General features: G+C 43.2%; 1 long non-coding RNA gene across 1 annotated transcript in view; it reads left to right on the forward strand.

The window, feature by feature from the left end:
• Window positions 1-6232: 6232 nt before the first annotated feature.
• Window positions 6233-16398, forward strand: part of LOC121667920 — a 32615-nt gene continuing 22449 nt past the window's right edge. The window contains exons 1-3 of the long non-coding RNA XR_006017191.1: window positions 6233-6368; window positions 11900-12046; window positions 14335-14415. This is a non-coding gene — a long non-coding RNA (uncharacterized LOC121667920). The remainder of the gene's footprint in view (window positions 6369-11899; window positions 12047-14334; window positions 14416-16398) is intronic.

Consider the following 16398-nt stretch of genomic DNA (forward strand, 5'->3'; position numbering starts at 1 on the left):
GGGTGTAAGGGATGTATAGTGCCTTGCTGGTAGTGGCTGGGAATTTCTGAGCTGCCAGGATGTCTTCCAGTCTTGTGTTTCTGATGTTACAGATAGGAAAGTGTTAATCATCAAGAACATGCGTATATTTTTGACCAGCTTTTTCTTGGTCCCATTTTTTGTTTGTTTGTTTACATATAAGTACATATATGTGTGTGTACACATGTCCATCCATAAATACATATTTAAGTGAGGTTTTGCTTCTATTGTTTATTGGGCAGCATAGAAACACAGAAGTATATTTTGCGTTTTCTGTAATTACCCACAGAGCCAACCAGTATTTGTTGATATGCTGCGTTTCTGAGTATTTCTGGTGATGACTTTCAAGTTATAGATAACCTAGAAATCTCTTCTTTTCCTCACATTAGGTAAAAATAATTGGAAAAACACCACCAAATTCATCTGTACATGAAATCTTTTTGCTTTCTTCGTGTGCATGTACTTAGAGAGGCAGTGTGTATAGTATGCGTAAGTAATTAATGTTGCAAGCTGGAAGAATGAATTATTGTCAGACGGAGGTAAAGCATGCAATATGGTCAAGTAAGCAGTTCCAATAATAGCTGTGCTTATAGAAGCAAAACGTAATAGAGGGCAAACCCTACAGGTTGCCAGATTGGTGTCAATGTGGAGCTTTGTTGCCAGTTGGTGACCAAGGACAGCAGAAGGATTGGTTTTAGCTGAATGCTTTTAAGCTTATGTGTCACATGTAATGAGATTGCTTCTCAGGCAGTGGCACTTAAGCAAAGGGCCTATGTAATTTTAGCTTGATTTAGTTGGTGGAGGTCTAACTAAAACCACCTTTTCCTCCGTCCCTAGCTTGGCATTTTCTCAGTCAGTGAGAACACGTTCTAGGTGAACGTGAGCCATGTCCTGTTGTTGCTGGGACGGCTGGATCAGGGTGACATGTGCCTCTGCACCTGGGAACTTAGCTGAAAAAATGGAACTGTGCTAGAGCAACCAGGCTGCACAAACTCCCCAAAAACTGGCACTGCCCAGAGTAAAGTACAAACCCAGGGAGCACTCTGGTTTTGGACAGGTCACAGCAGTGTTTTTAATTAATGTGGTAGAGAATATAATCACAAGAACTACGAAAAGGCTCTTTTTCCATCCAAAGTGGGCACCAGAATACTGGATATGTTGTAGCCCAGCTGCAGGCTGCCCTTTATAGCCAATGGCCGTGCAAGTACCGCTCTTTATATTGTATGAGAGAAAGAAACTACAGGGCCCTTGAGTATGTGCACACAGACACAGGTGTGTACTAGCTGAGTATCGGGGCCTCAGAATCAGTGTCACACACACAGGCACACACAGAACATTCAGGTACACACTGACAGGGCAGAGTCCCCAGAGGGTTGGCTCCCTCCCCTGCCCACCTCTTCACAAACAGGCAGAGCTCAATTCCAGACTGTCCAGCATACAAAGGAGATAAAGACTGGCATGGGAGAGCCCATGGGTAGCTTGGCAGCCTCAGCAGTTACTGGTATCAAAGGTCACTGAATGCTAAAAAATAAATATGTTACAGTGCCAGCAGGGCACTGGTGACCCAAGATAAAAGTTTCTCTACCGCCAGAGATATGTTTTCATGTTTGATAACTATATGAACTGTATTTACTGTGATTTTTCAAGTGTTCATGAAAATATAGAGTGGTGAAACACGTTTTTCTTATTGCTGGCAAGGGGATCTGCTTCAGAGGCCAGACCCTCTCACTCTAGTATACACTGTGCTGTTTTCATGGGTACACCTGAGCTGCAAAGAAAAGAAATTCACTGTTTCTCATACTTCTGACTCATGGTTCTGATACTTCTCATTCTTTTTACTTTTCAAAAGTGTGTTTGGATTTTTCTGTCCTAAAAGCACCTTTCTGTTTGAGTCTCACTTCACCGGTGCTGGTGTAAGTCTGAAATTACTGCACTGGAGCCACTGGAATGAAAGGGAGAGAGACTCCAGCCCAGTGCCTGACATTGTTAAACAAGGTTATAAACACCATTGGTCAGTTCATATTCATCTTCTGTGATTAGTGCCAGCGGCAATGGAAAGCCTGGCCAGTCATTTCCTACCGTGTAATGCAAGGTGACTATAGTTCAGAGGACAAAGAACATGGGATTGGGGTTTTTTCAGGGACGGACAGAGGACTGGTTATGAATGTTTGGGGCACTTTAGTTTCATTGTTGTCTGTATCAGCACCGAGGGCTGAGTGACGCTTTCTTGCAGATCTCCAGTACCAGTTCAGAGGTTATGCATGGAAATGGGGACTCTCTGCTGCTCCCTCTTTTTAGTATTTGCATTGTTTTTTTCTTTCTGTTTCTCTTGGAGGCACAAATCTCCAGCAGTATTCTTGTTTTAGCTTAAGGACAATGCAAGTAAAAAAGCAACATACTAGAAACCCAGTTAAAGCTGGAATTCCTGGTGCTCTTCTATTGCCCCTGGGCCAGTGCATCATTTACAGCAGCTTTTAGCCTGCTCTAACCAGTGATGGGTGACAGGATGGTGCAAGGACAGGCAACTGCAGATATCATTGACTGGGAACACAAAAGATGTCACAGTGGCCACCTTGTACCACCTATATGGTGTTCACAGGCTAAGAGTGCCCCTAGCAGGACTCTGGGCTGAATCAGAGGAAAATATTTTCAACTTTTTCTTAACTTCTGGTGACAAATTCAATGTTCTAAACCTTAATGCTGGCCCCACTCCTTGGTATAACATTCTCCAGATAACAGTCTACTTATCCAAAATGTGCACTGAAGATCAAACTTGACATAGAGAGTAAAACAATAGACATCATCAACACTATTTGCTGAAAAATACCTTTAGCTTGTCAGTAAAAATGTAGCATTTTTCAGTGGCTTTACAAACACTGGAGAAGGATGCAGAGCAAGAAATGTTACACTCGTAATTTTACAAAGAAAGAAAGCAAGGGGTAAATATTTGTTCCAAGTGCTCAGACAGACAAGGGCTGAAAGAAGATTCTGGAGTGATGAAGGACCAGAATTATGTGGTTGTGAAACCAATGAACAACAACAACACTGCCCTTTGCATCCTGCACAACAGATCCACTGCGCCGGCTCTCCCAGAGGCTCCTGAAGGACATCACCGCATCTTCGTGCATACCAAATACTCGCTCGCTCTTAGGGGCTAAATTAGGGGAGAGCTGGATACACAGGAGGAAAGGCACTGGAACAGCTGGGTCCTTCTGCAAGCTTCCATTCTCCTGGAACCTTTAACAGCACGTCTAGAAAGGCTTGGGCTTTACTTTGAGATTTGGGAACTTGCACAGAGGTTGAAAAACAACCTGACGTGCCTTGGGCCGCAGGATTCCACATCGGAAACTGGTTAGAGCACAAGCATTTCTGCATCGCACTCCTCTGCTTAGATGAGCAACCCACGCCTCTATAAATCATCCAGGAGGCACTCAAGTTACTCCAGCTTTGTTTGCGTGCAGTAAATCACAGAGCTGTGCTGAGTGGAGACCCATCTGCCTGCTGGCTGCCAGGGCATTGAGCAGGGCTGATGCTGCTGGTGGTGACTGAGCTGTCACCATGCCCTTACTTGCTGGTTTTGAACAGGGCTTGAGTCTTCTGGTACAAAACAGCGTTGCTTTTTCCTTGTCTATTCTTAAACATGCATTCCAGCTATCGTTCTATCTGTTATGAAACACTCAGGATAAGATCACTGAGGAACCTGTGGCAACCCTGACAATTTCTGGATGCTGCAGATCTTTCGGCACTCATCTCTTTGATTACAGTCTTGAATATGCAACAGAAATTACATTTTCCCACTCCTCTACAGTTACTACACTTTCCTAGGTGGGCGTTCCCAGCCTCTGAAACTCCTGTCTCCTTCACTATCAAACACTCTGATGTGCTGCTGACTGCTCTGTTCTTTATTCTCTCTGTCCTTTTTGACCCCTTGCTTCTCTGTGGGGCAGCCAGGTGGTGGCTTCAGTAAGGAGTAAGCCCCTGTTTCCAACAGTAATGCTGCTTGTGCAAATCAAGTGAAGCAGCTTTCAAGAAATTGATCTCACTAAGTGTCTTCCACTTGCATTGGAACTGAGAATATTGTTTTGCTCTCTGTAACCACAAATGCTTTGAGACTTGCCTAATTGAGATGCTATAGCTCCTCTTCTGCAGGGATTTCAGCAACAGAAATCACCAGAGGCAATCTTGACTTAAGGCAGGCATGTTTTCTCTCCTCTTTGGAAATTACTTTGTCCAAAAGGGCCCAGATTTTTGGCTTTCAGGAAGTGAAATTGTGAGCAGTGAGAGAGATCTCAATGACAGAGTGAGGAATTTGCTTGTTTTGTTACTGTGATTGCATGGTTGGATTTTTATTAGTTGCAATGTCTTGCCTGGCTCTGCATAGAACAAAGTATGAGTAGTATGGGACAAAAGTGCTTCCAGGGGCCCTGGAGAGCCATTTTTATGGTCATCTTATAATAAATATAGTTCATCTATTACTTTTATTTTTCTGCTAAAAATGCAAGAATGAAATAAAATATTAGAGCAGGAAAATGTACTTTTTTAAGATGAGCTGATAAACTGCTAAAAATGTGTGTATATATATTGATGTTGCTGCTCTTCCTGCTTTAAACAACTGGCTACATTTTGTTCTTAATTATGAATTAAAGAGGTTTGTATGCACATGTCTACATTGGAGACCCCCAAGTGATTCTGAGATGAGGGTGAACTGCGGGTTTTTCAGCCAGTTGGATTGAAATTACTTACCACTTGAACAGCATCTGCAACAGCGTAAGGCACGGAAGCAATTTTTCTTTTGTAAGAAGATGAAAAAGAAATAAAAAAGGAGTCAAAGAGTAAGCGGGCTGAATGGGCCATTAGCACCAAACTCTAAAGATGTAGAAGTCAAATAGGATAGAAAAGCCCCATAAATTTTTACAACTCCTCAGAGAAAAACACTGTGATTATTAAAACATGAAACCTTGCTTTTCTAAAATGCTTAAAAGATTAATATAGAAATGTCATACTGTGGCTGCTGGAGGGATTATCCTTAATGGGAATGTTAGAAGTTATTTTAATGTAAAGCAAACATAGCCACCAAAGAAAGATCAAAAGTGGAACAAATTCAAGGCTCTTAGTTTCAGGAAAATGAAGTTTGTCAAAAAACTATTTCTACTCTGTTAATTAGAATGAGTAAATTCTCCATAAGTACTATATATACATGACATAGCAAGTGATGACCTCATCTAATTAGTCATTACCTAATCCAATCACTAGCACAAGAGCAAGTCTTAGGTTTGGGGGGTTTTTAAATTTTGTTCCCTTTTTGGCTTGAGAAAAAGTATATTTTTGCTAGTGCACATTTTTGTGAGGTCATGTGCATATGCCCAAATAGCTTTGATGATAATCCACCATCTACGGGCAGGGGAAGGTCGGTCACATGGCACAGTGGCAAATGCTGCCAGAGTTTGTGGTCTTTTCCATGCAAGAGCAAATTCAGTGACTTTTTGTTTTCTTTTCAATCTAGCATTGTTACTTTTTTTTAATGTAAACTGACCACAGAGCAACACACTGCTTTGGTCTCTATGTAAGCCTTTGAAGTCCAAATAAAAACTTCAGTGTTGCTAATTTAGAGCAAAAAAAAAGTCATATTTTCTTTGCTGTTCAGGACAGCACTTAATTTGCTGTCTGTCCTAGTTTGGGCAGTGCTGCCATCAAACACCTGATTCCGTTAGACCCCAGTTAGCAGCGCCAGACTATCAATTCCAGGAGCAGTAATTGCTTTACAAATTGTGCCACCATCGACTTGTTTTTTCCGCCAACGTGAGACACAAAACCACACTACAGCATGCAGCAGTGCTCACACATTGCTGTCCTTGTTCCCCTGTAAAAGGGTTGGACTTGCAGAACACAGTTTCTTTTAACAGTTATTTCTAAAAAGATCCATCATGCCAGTACTCAGCCCCAGCCTGCTGGCTTTGCTAAAAAACTTTCCCAAAAAGTAAGAAAGTGCTAAATCCTTCTAAGCAGTGTGAAAATTCACTTGTTCAAAGGTTTAGTGTCATATATGACAGCAAGGTTTTACCGGGTAATAAGAATTTTTTTTTAATAATTGCCAATATTTATAGGGACCTTTTTTTCAGATCTGCAGTTCCTTTCCCTTGTCTTATCCTGGACATAGAAATAAATATCACAGAAATTAATGTTATTTTTTATTTTCTTGCAGCCCTGCAAGCAGCCAGCCCTCAATTCCCATTCAGACAAGGTACCACCACCATGTGCTGGGGACAAGTTACCGGTCACCAGAAATTTTGCTTCAAGCTGGAATCCATTTTTTTAGAGCTCTGCAAGTGCCAGAGAGCCCTGACAGGAAGGTACTGCAGTGCCTGAGGTGTGCCAAGGACTCAGTGCATGGGAGGAAGGACTTAGCTGAAATACAAGAATTTAGTTAATTGTCAGGATTTACCAAACTCCAAGCAGTTTTTGGTTTTGGAAGATTCTAAAATGTGTCCCAGAATATCAGTTGTAGACATGTTGAAACAGGGGTCAAAATTTACAGAACCAAACACTTCATTTATAACAGAAGACAAATTTCCATTAGTTATGCACCAGATTTGTACCTAGCAACTCTTCTTAGCATTATTTTTACTTTTTTGCAATTCTTTTTAAAATACAAGAGTGTAGTTGGTGTCGAGCAGCTTTTCTCCAGATAGTCTCAGGAAATGTGCTGTTAAGATAAAACAAAAATGCCATCATTTTCTGATGTACACTCACTTTAAGCTACCAAATCCATTAGTATTTTCCTCACCAGTCTGGTGCAACAGTGACAAAAGCAATCCATCTATTTTTTTGTTATGAGCCGTAGGATACGAAGCACATCATACAGATGAAGTGGCTATGACAAAGCACTCAAGCTGTGTATCGAGCAAGTGTGCACCATCCTAAAACACAGGGCTGTAATTCTTGCTTCCCTGGTGTCCCTTTATTTGCAGCTATATAGAATAGCAGAAGAAAAACAATTAGCGTGTTCTACTCCCTCATTAAAATATGATTACTTGATGATGATATCAAATACAGGATGAGAGCCATTGCACAGAAGCTCAGGATTTGCAGCCTTGTCCTGCAGAGCTTGTGCTCATTCTTACACATCAGTGCTCAACTCCAAATGCCCAGTTACAGGTTGGACAGAGAACTTGATTTACGGGGTTGTGGGATCCTACCTGTAAACATCTTCCTTCCTCAATTGCATTCAGTGTTCACTGCTCATTAACTTCCTGCCTCCTCTCATCCCCACACCATGTTTCCAAAAGAACTCGTTTTCATGACTGCCTTGCTAGTTGGGCGCTGGGCTGACAGAGCAGAATAAAGAAAGTTTCTCATTACAAGGCGCCAAATGCAGAGTGACAATGCAGGGATCCCGCACTGCTCCACTAATGAGCTGCAGGCCTGACAGAGAGAGCGGGCATGGAGGGGACAGGACAGGGCTGGGGTTTGTTCACAAAGAATCATAATTCTGTTGAAGTCAATGCTAGCAGGGGAGCTCTACGAGTGGCAGCCACAGAGCCTGTGTTCCACTCACCTGCTTAATCCTTGTCCAACCTGCTGACACTGCCAGAAAGACAAGGTGCCATCTGTCCGTGGGGTTTTTTATGTGAACATGAGCTTGGTGGGTTTCCTGTCATTTCATACAGCAACTCCAAATCTGTGGAACGAAAACTTCCAGTCACTTCCAAACTGAATATTTCAATGTTTAATGTGTACGAACACCCTGTATGATGGTACCTGTGTTCTGCATTCCAGTATCTGACACCCATTTCTGCATTCCACCTCAACACCCATGGCAATGAATCTTCTTGAGACTGGAACATGATGTACTGAGGGGTGTGTTGTATTTCTTGATGTTGCTCTGGCAAATGAGCTATCACCCTAATAATATTGATATTATTCTTTTTTCTTTTTTTTTTTTTTCTGGTGTCTTCTGCTTTTCTTCTTTTACTTAGATCTTAGCATGACACCAAAGACCTGGGTGTGCAAATGCCACTTAATATCAAAAGTGAGGCTATACTGTATCCATTTAGTATCCAGAAACTCAGGAACGTGGATACAGAAGCAAAATAAGGTGCTGGACAGGATGGGATTCCTACTAGACCACAGCTGAGTGTAGCAGTGAGGAGACTCAGAAAGCTATTTTTCATATATTAATAACAGTACAGGACAATTGCAGAGTTTTTTAAATGCTCTTTTCCCAACTCCTTGAAAATGTAACCCAAGGAGAATTAGTTGTATGGCACAGGTGATGCAGTGCTGAAGAAACAATGAATCCCTTGCTGCACAGACTCCTGAGCAGAACACCAGGTTTCATAAGGATGGCCAGATGCAGCACATTCAGCTTCACAGCAGTTTCCAGGCTCTCAGTGGCCATGATTCATCCTCTCATGGCACCGCTGGTGCTGTCATGCAATGTAGGTTAGCAGGGCTCACCAAAGTCGATGGAGATAGGCTGGTGGGGAGTGGCACAACTATTTGGGAAATCAGGCATAACATATACTAGAAAGTGTTTTAAACTTGGAGTTGTCTAAAGCCATTGAGCTTTTGCAGCACTTTCTCTGTAGGGCACTACAGTTTCTAGAGTGGAAAAATAAGGGATTGACTCTTCCCTTATTATATGAGTAAGTGACTCATGTTCCTGTTTACACCTTCACACAGAGAGTGATCAGAATTACCAGTTCAGGTGGCTGATACCTTACAGCCAAAGCAAGGGTATAAAAAGAATAATAAAGAACAAGGCCCTGAAATTGCCACTTTACCTTGTCAATTGTGCAGATTTGGCCACACATATCGTCTGTGTATGGCAGCTTTGCACTTGGAAAAATTGCTTCTCCATAAAAGAGTTTCACTCTGCAAGTATAGGCAAGTAAGTGGCAGTGTGTTGGTGTGAGAGGGAGAGGGATGCAGCAGGACACCATTTTGGGGTTGATCTGACAGTGGCAACAAAATGGGAGTCACTTGTACAGTGCTCTATCAATCCATGAGATAGATATTCACTAGGAACAAGATTGGACCTGAAGGAATATTTTAAAGAAATGAAATTAGATGAAATTTCCCAGCAATTGTATACACCCCAAATACCACCTGCTGGAACTGGACCTCGTGGATTTATCATTGCTGCTTTAGAAACATACATGGCTGTGCTCCAGCTGCTTGACATGCAAAAACTGGCACAGGGGTGTACTGTAAGTGTGGGAAGAGGATTTATTTCACCAGCAGGTTCCTGCAGGATTTGTGCACAACACACAGTTAGTGTCTGCTGATCAGAGCATTCACTAGCAGAGTGCATGCAGCGAGAATGAAACGCATCTTACAGCCATCCCTTTATATTAAAGTTGTAACACACTGTGTTTGGATGCAAGCCCAGGCACGGTTCTGTGTAAGATCTTGTTTACCCTTTCATTGTGAGCATTCCTGAAAACTGCTGCTTTCTCGCTTACCACTCGTTTTCAGTTTTACATGAGGATGGTGAGGCAGGTTTCTGAAAACATGGTGGTCAATCAGTGACCTCACAGTGTGCTGTAATGGCCAAGAGCCCTGTGGAGAATACAAACACAATTAACCGTATAAAGTGACATATAAAAGAGGAACCTGCATGTAGGTATACAGCAAGGGAGTTGGCAAGCTGTAAAATAGGGACTTGGGAAAAGTCATGAAAAGGGACAAATTCCTTATTTTCTTGCTCACATCTTTTTATCAAGAAGCAGAGTGGTGTGGTAAGGATGCAGGATAGCACGGGGGCCTGAAAAATGATGGCAGGAGCTTCCAGGCTGCTCCCAGGCCCCAATGCAGAATGCCTTGCCAGGGTAGGTAGCAGTGCAACAGTGCAACAGGGCAGCTCAGCACAGCAAAGCACAGCAGTAGCACAGCACGGCACAGCTCAGCGTTAGCACGGCACAGCATTAGCACAGCACAGCCCAGCCCAGCTCAGCGTTAGCCCGGCACAGCACAGCCCAGCACAGCACAGCGTTAGCCCGGCACAGCACAGCCCGGCACAGCGTTAGCCCAGCCCAGCTCAGCGTTAGCCCAGCCCAGCCCAGCACAGCGTTAGCCCAGCACAGCCCAGCATTAGCATTAGCATTAGCACAGCCCAGCACAGCTCAGCGTTAGCCCAGCCCGGCACAGCACAGCCCAGCACAGCGTCAGCCCAGCACAGCGTCAGCCCAGCCCAGCGTCAGCCCAGCCCAGCGTTAGCCCAGCACAGCCCAGCTCAGCGTTAGCCCAGCCCAGCACAGCGTTAGCCCAGCCCAGCCCAGCACAGCACAGCGTTAGCCCAGCACAGCCCAGCATTAGCATTAGCATTAGCACAGCCCAGCATAGCACAGCACAGCTCAGCGTTAGCCCAGCCCGGCACAGCACAGCCCAGCACAGCGTTAGCCCAGCCCAGCATAGCGTTAGCCCGGCACAGCGTTAGCCCAGCACAGCCCAGCATTAGCATTAGCACAGCCCAGCATAGCACAGCACAGCTCAGCGTTAGCCCAGCACGGCCCAGCTCAGCGTTAACCCAGCACAGCACAGCAATCTTCTGACATCTTGTGGCTTGGCCGCAGAGCACAGTCATCCCTTCCCCCACATCCCCAGGCACGGGTGTCAGCTGGAGCTGACCTTGGCATTAACTGCAGCCACTGGAGATCCTTATATATCCCTGCATTCCTCTCACAAATACAGGGCCACTGCTTTTCCCTCCTGGGCAAGAATGAAGGCATTCAGGTGAGCCTGTTTTCCCCAGCGCTTGTGCACGAGGTTTACCCAGATTTACACCAAAGAGGCACCTAAATTGGCACTGAACACAGATGAAGTCTGCTTAAACTGGATCCCAGATTCTGCATCTGTCATTAACTGATGGAACAAAACCCAGATCCAAACATCCCGAATTTGCTATAATCTCCCCCAGCCCCACCAGCTCATTGATGCGATCAGGGAGTGCTGATCAGAAATGCTCCATTCTTTTGGTAGCAATGACCCAGCTTCAATGCTAGTCATGCATGGTCTCTAGAGGGAAGGATAGGAATTTTAAGTATTTAATAAGGTGTGTTTATTTTTAGACACTGATTTCATCTTTTAAAAAGCGTGGATATCGAGAATGTTAGATTTATACACATGCCAAAATCCACACAATGCAGTCCTAGCCTCTATCATCTAAAAATAGAGCTGGCACTGGAAATATTAATGGTAAAGTCTTTTGTCTCCTCTAAGGAGCTGAGACTGACTCTGGTATTTGCCAAAGTTACTCAGTTTCAGAACTGGCAAAATGATGAATACACTGAATTCTGTAAGCAGAGAAATCAAGTAATTTTCCTGATGAATCTCCCCATGGTTACTCATTGCACCAGGCTCTTGCTCTGGGCTTGATTTCCAGTGGGAGGGCAGAGGACAGCCAGAGCTGGGGCTGGAGCTTTTGAACACCATGGCTGGGACAGGTGAGAGCTCAGGCTGAAGTTGTAGACGTGCTGAGTGATGAGGAAGGAGGAGGAAATGAGCTTCTCAGCTGTTTTTTGCAAGTGTATTTCACACATTTTATTCTACAGATTGGCAAAATATGGTGCCAAGGAAAAGACACACAGCCAGTATTGACCATTCGTTGTCTGGCAGCCCTGTGTGGAGGAGTTACTTCCCCACCCTGCTCCCGTCCCTCGTCTAGGATGTATGGTTCAAAGAGGGAAGGAAATTACATGGAAAAAGGAAAGAGGGCTCACACTGATGTGGAGCCCTGGAGGGAAACCTGTGGCCAACATTAGGACTAGAGAAAAATTATCAGCACTTTCCAAGAAGCTTAGCAGGAAATGCATGGAGAAAGTCATATGGTCAGTTCATAAGAATTCATCCCCATTCCCATTCTCCTCCCATTCTTTTACAGTTTGGAAGTTAACCTCTGAAGGAGACCATAGGGCAGAGATGGCAGCAGAAGGAGACAGAGCAGTGCGGCTGGGAAGCACTTTGAGAAGCTGAAATTTCCTTTTCCTTCATGTCTGTGGGATTTCCAGCACATCTGCATCATAGGGAGGTAGGTACACTGCTTTGGATACCACTGGAACCTCCACTTCACCATTTGGATACACACATCTCCAGCAAGGGCTGTTATGGGAAGGTCAAGGAGGTAAAAAAGCTTACAGCTGGCCGGTTTGAGTTTGAAAAAGTATGGAATGAAGGAAGTGGCACTAACACATGAGAGGTTTCTCCCAATACTCACTATTTTTCAATGTACTTAAAGCTTATAATTTAAGAAAGATCTAAAGGAGTAAACTTTCACACACTTCATACAATGACTTTGAATGTGTCACAGTCTTGGCTGAAAATAGAAATGGAGCTAATGGGCAGATGCTGTGTTCTGTGATGAAACTTGCACTAAGGTTTTATAAGATAAATTGCCTCTGACTTCATGTTATCCACATGACAATTGTGGTTACAACAGCAGTGACAGCAGGACAGACAGACCATGTCCAGTTCAGCTTTATCAGGCCCTTTGTAAAAGGCTGCTGCAAGTAGACTATTGGCTATTTGTGGCTTGTGGCTCCTCTCTCAAGAGAAGTTATAAACTGGAAGTGATACTGAGTGTTATACAAGGGGGAAACAATGCACAAAAATTGAAGGAATAAAAAGAAATTTTAAAAAAACCTGCTAAAAATATGTAATTATATAAAAGTGTGTGTGTATTCACACACCCACATGCAGAGCCACACATATGTGAAAGCATGTTTCCTTGAAATTTCAAGAGAAATTACGGTTTTGAAAATATATATTCCATGTTCTGTTGCTGCAAACCAAAGTTATCTGTTTATCTTGACAACTAAAGAGGGTGAAGGCAGCTGCAATTTGAGCTTCCCTTCACTGGCCAGCTGGTAGCTTAAAGCCAGCAAACAGGAAGGGGGAGGTGACTTATCCCCACTGGTTGGTCTTAGAAGTGGTCACTGTACAGGATAGCTTTGGAATTCCAAGGGTTATGATTCTCCTAGGAACTGCTGGGCTAATACTGTTTTGTATTTTCTTAAGGCCATATGGTGTCTGGAAGCTCAGCATCAGGTGACCTCCAGCCCCATACACTGGCTCAGGGCCACCAGTACAGAAACAAATGCATCACTTAGTTTTTCCATAGTTGCCATTTGTTTCTCTCAGTTGTCTTTGAATCACTATAACTGTCAAGATGCTGTAAGTGGTATTCACTTACAAACACCAGGAGTATGGGATCATTGCTAGAAACCAGAAACATCAAGCAGGTCAGGTCCAACTCCTCAGCATCTTTAGAGGATGCTCTAGTCTTGACGTGTATCTGGGAGAGAGAAGTGTTACCTTGCTTTGGCAGCTGCCTGTGCAGAGCTGGCACAATGGCGTGGAGAAGGGGCTTATCTGAATGGGCAACAAGAAGAAAGAGAAGGAAGGAGGGGTGTGATTTATATCCATTTCATTATTTTCAGTGACAAAATGCTGCATATAAGCTGGTTACAGCTGGATTTCTTGGGTGAGCCCAAAGCCCAGTGTGTGTGAGGCTCGCGGATTACCCTGTGCGATACCTGGGGCTGGGAGTCCTCACATCAGTGCACTTTAACAGCAACACACAGCCTGTTTGTCACCACTCTGAATCGGCTGTAGTGATTTCTTTATTCATCCTTTTTCTGCACACAGGTTTTATGATTTCCGAACCACAATGTAAAAGCTGTTCAGCTCTTAACAAGCCATGTGGAAAAGCAATGTTGAATATATAAGCATGCAGCGTGTCTGGAAGGATTGCCGTATTTTCCTCTGAAGAATTTGTTTAGGTTACATAAAAGAAATAGACAGGAACCCTTGGGTTTTCATTTGGTGGTACTCCCTCTGTTCTGCTTGGCTTCTCAGCATTCAATAGATCCCAAGGTCAGGCTGTTATTTGTTGCTAGGCCAAAGTGGCAACCTCCCACCCTAACAATGCTGCTATCTTCATATCATCTGAGCTATGGGGGCCACATTGTGATGCTTTGGCAGTGTTGCTAGGGAGGTTGCTAGGTTAGACTGATGTCACTATGTGGGTTATAAATTGCCTTTACCCTGCTGGCCTTAACTTGGCCCCTAACACAATGATCTAGTAGATGGCATTGAAGTGTTCAGAAGAGACATTGGGAGCAACATCTTCGGATCCTGAACTTGGCAGCAAACACATGTTGGAGCCATTCAGTAAAGGAACCCACTTGTAATCTAGAGAAGAAAATAAACAATTTATGAAATGCATTCCTTCCTGTCCAGAAATTAAGACAACTAATGAGAAACACCCAGTTTCTACCCACATGCATGTGCTAAACCCAAGGCTTTCCCTTAATGCAGGCTGTGTGCCCTCTACATGCCCCACTGTTAAGAAGAGGAAAGAAGTTTTATGATGACAAAAGTGAGAGCTGAGGAAACGAGGTAGGTGAAGTGAGAATTTCCCAGCTTTGAGTCACAATTGCAACTCTACTAAAATGTGCCACCAATGCCTTTATTACCACAAAAGTGCCATTCCACATAGTCGGGTTATTTACATGTTCCTAGTTTGTGACCTCAAGGGATGTTTTAATCTCGCTTGTTACAGAAAATAACAATAGCTGAAGAATAATTTTAATTGAGTTTTCAACATATTAGCATATCAAATTAAAAAATTCTATGTTCTGCAGAATATGGGGGGGGGTGTGTGCGCACATGTGTGCTTATGTGTGCGTTTCATTTGTTTTGAAAAGGAATAAATAAAATTAGATAAACATGCATGCCATTCAGAGCTGTTCTGGTTTAATAAGTAAATACATAATTAGACAGGCTTTTCTTTATGCATGATGTCTTGATATGCAGGGCTTTAGCTGCACACCTCTCATCAGCCTTAATGAAATTTATGTGGCTAAATCCCCATGCATTGTGTTGAACGTACACCTTAGTATATTTGTAATTAATTTTTAAAGACTGCAGACCAGAAGACAGCTCCTACAGTGCCGTGTGAATCCATAGGGTGTATACATATTTATAAATGTTTTAAAAATGCATATTATATTTCACCCACAGAGCATAACATCTCTGCTGGCTGGAAACATGTATTAAAGAAGGTAACAAAAATCCAGAGGAAATGTCTTTGAAAAATAGTTAATACACATGGGCTACAGCTGCCTTTTAAAGATTAATTCCTTGGCCATTTACAATGTGTTTTTTATTATCAAAAGCCAATGGACCATATTACAGAAAATCTTGCTTTGTAAATTCCTTTTGCGCTTCTTGGGCCTGTTCTGTTCCACAGAATTTGGTCCTTTCCTTGGCAGACTGACACTGTTGTTCACTCTGAACTGGGCCTGGGGTGTCCCAGGTTAGTGCATGTTCTGCTTGGTGTCACCAGAGGAAGCAGCACTCCTTGTGCGTGTACTGGAACTGTTAAAGGGAGGGAAAAGATGCAGATCTGAGTCTTTGTTTAAAATGTGGTTTGCAAGGCTGCAAACATAACTTTGCAGAGTCATACACATGAGTGTAGATATTTGCATGCATTAAATATGTGGAAGAGTTTAGAGAGCTGGAATCATACTTTTAAAAATGTGGTCTTATTGAAGCTGCACTAGTTCTAACTGGATTATTATAATTTCTTTCAGTTGTTGATTTCCTATAGCATTTGAAAATGAACTAAAGGCTGTATTAAAAACACTTACTGCTTATTCTCTGTCTTCTTTTTCCTTCTCCTAGCCTTCCCCTTTCTTTCTCTCAAGACTTCCAGAGTTTAGCTTCGTGCCATGTACTCCTCCTTTTCAATATGAGACTGGACAGAATGTAAAAGCACACACCTCTGTGTATGCAGCAAATCCTGGCCTGTCTCTGTTTCAGCCTCTAAGCAGCAACATTTCCAATACACAAAGAATTCAGGCTCTACGCTTCCTCAGATCCAAAATCAGACCTTTTCAGGTTCCTCTTAGACCCGTAAAAAACAAGGGTGGCAGTGGGGGTTGAGAATGAAGCCAGTAACTGTTCAATCCTGCCAAGTACTGGCCCAGGGAAGAGAAAAGGAACGGCAGGCTCACAGCTGTACTAAGGACGAGGAATTGCTCTTACTCCTTAGCAAGCCATGAGAGGATGGACAATCTGCTGGGGTGGATCACAGACATGGGCAAGTGCCTTTCCCAGAGCAGAGACTTGTCTTCTGTGACCTTGGACAAATCATTTAACCTCTCTCCATATCACTGTTCTGTTTCTGAAATGAAAATAAACGGCAGTAATGCACTAGGAAAGCTAAATGTGCTGGTGGTTATGAGGTGCTCAGATGAGGATGAAGGTGAGATAAATACTTTAGACAGATTTAAAAAACCCTTCCTCAACTTCTGTGAAACTTTCAAACATTAAACTCAACTTCTTGGTATGACAGACAGGATGTATCCCTTGCTAAAC

This window comes from Corvus kubaryi, unplaced genomic scaffold, assembly GCF_017639235.1.
Source record: "Corvus kubaryi isolate FWS band 111438036 unplaced genomic scaffold, C.kubaryi_AGA036_p1.0 37382, whole genome shotgun sequence".
NCBI lineage: Eukaryota > Metazoa > Chordata > Aves > Passeriformes > Corvidae > Corvus > Corvus kubaryi.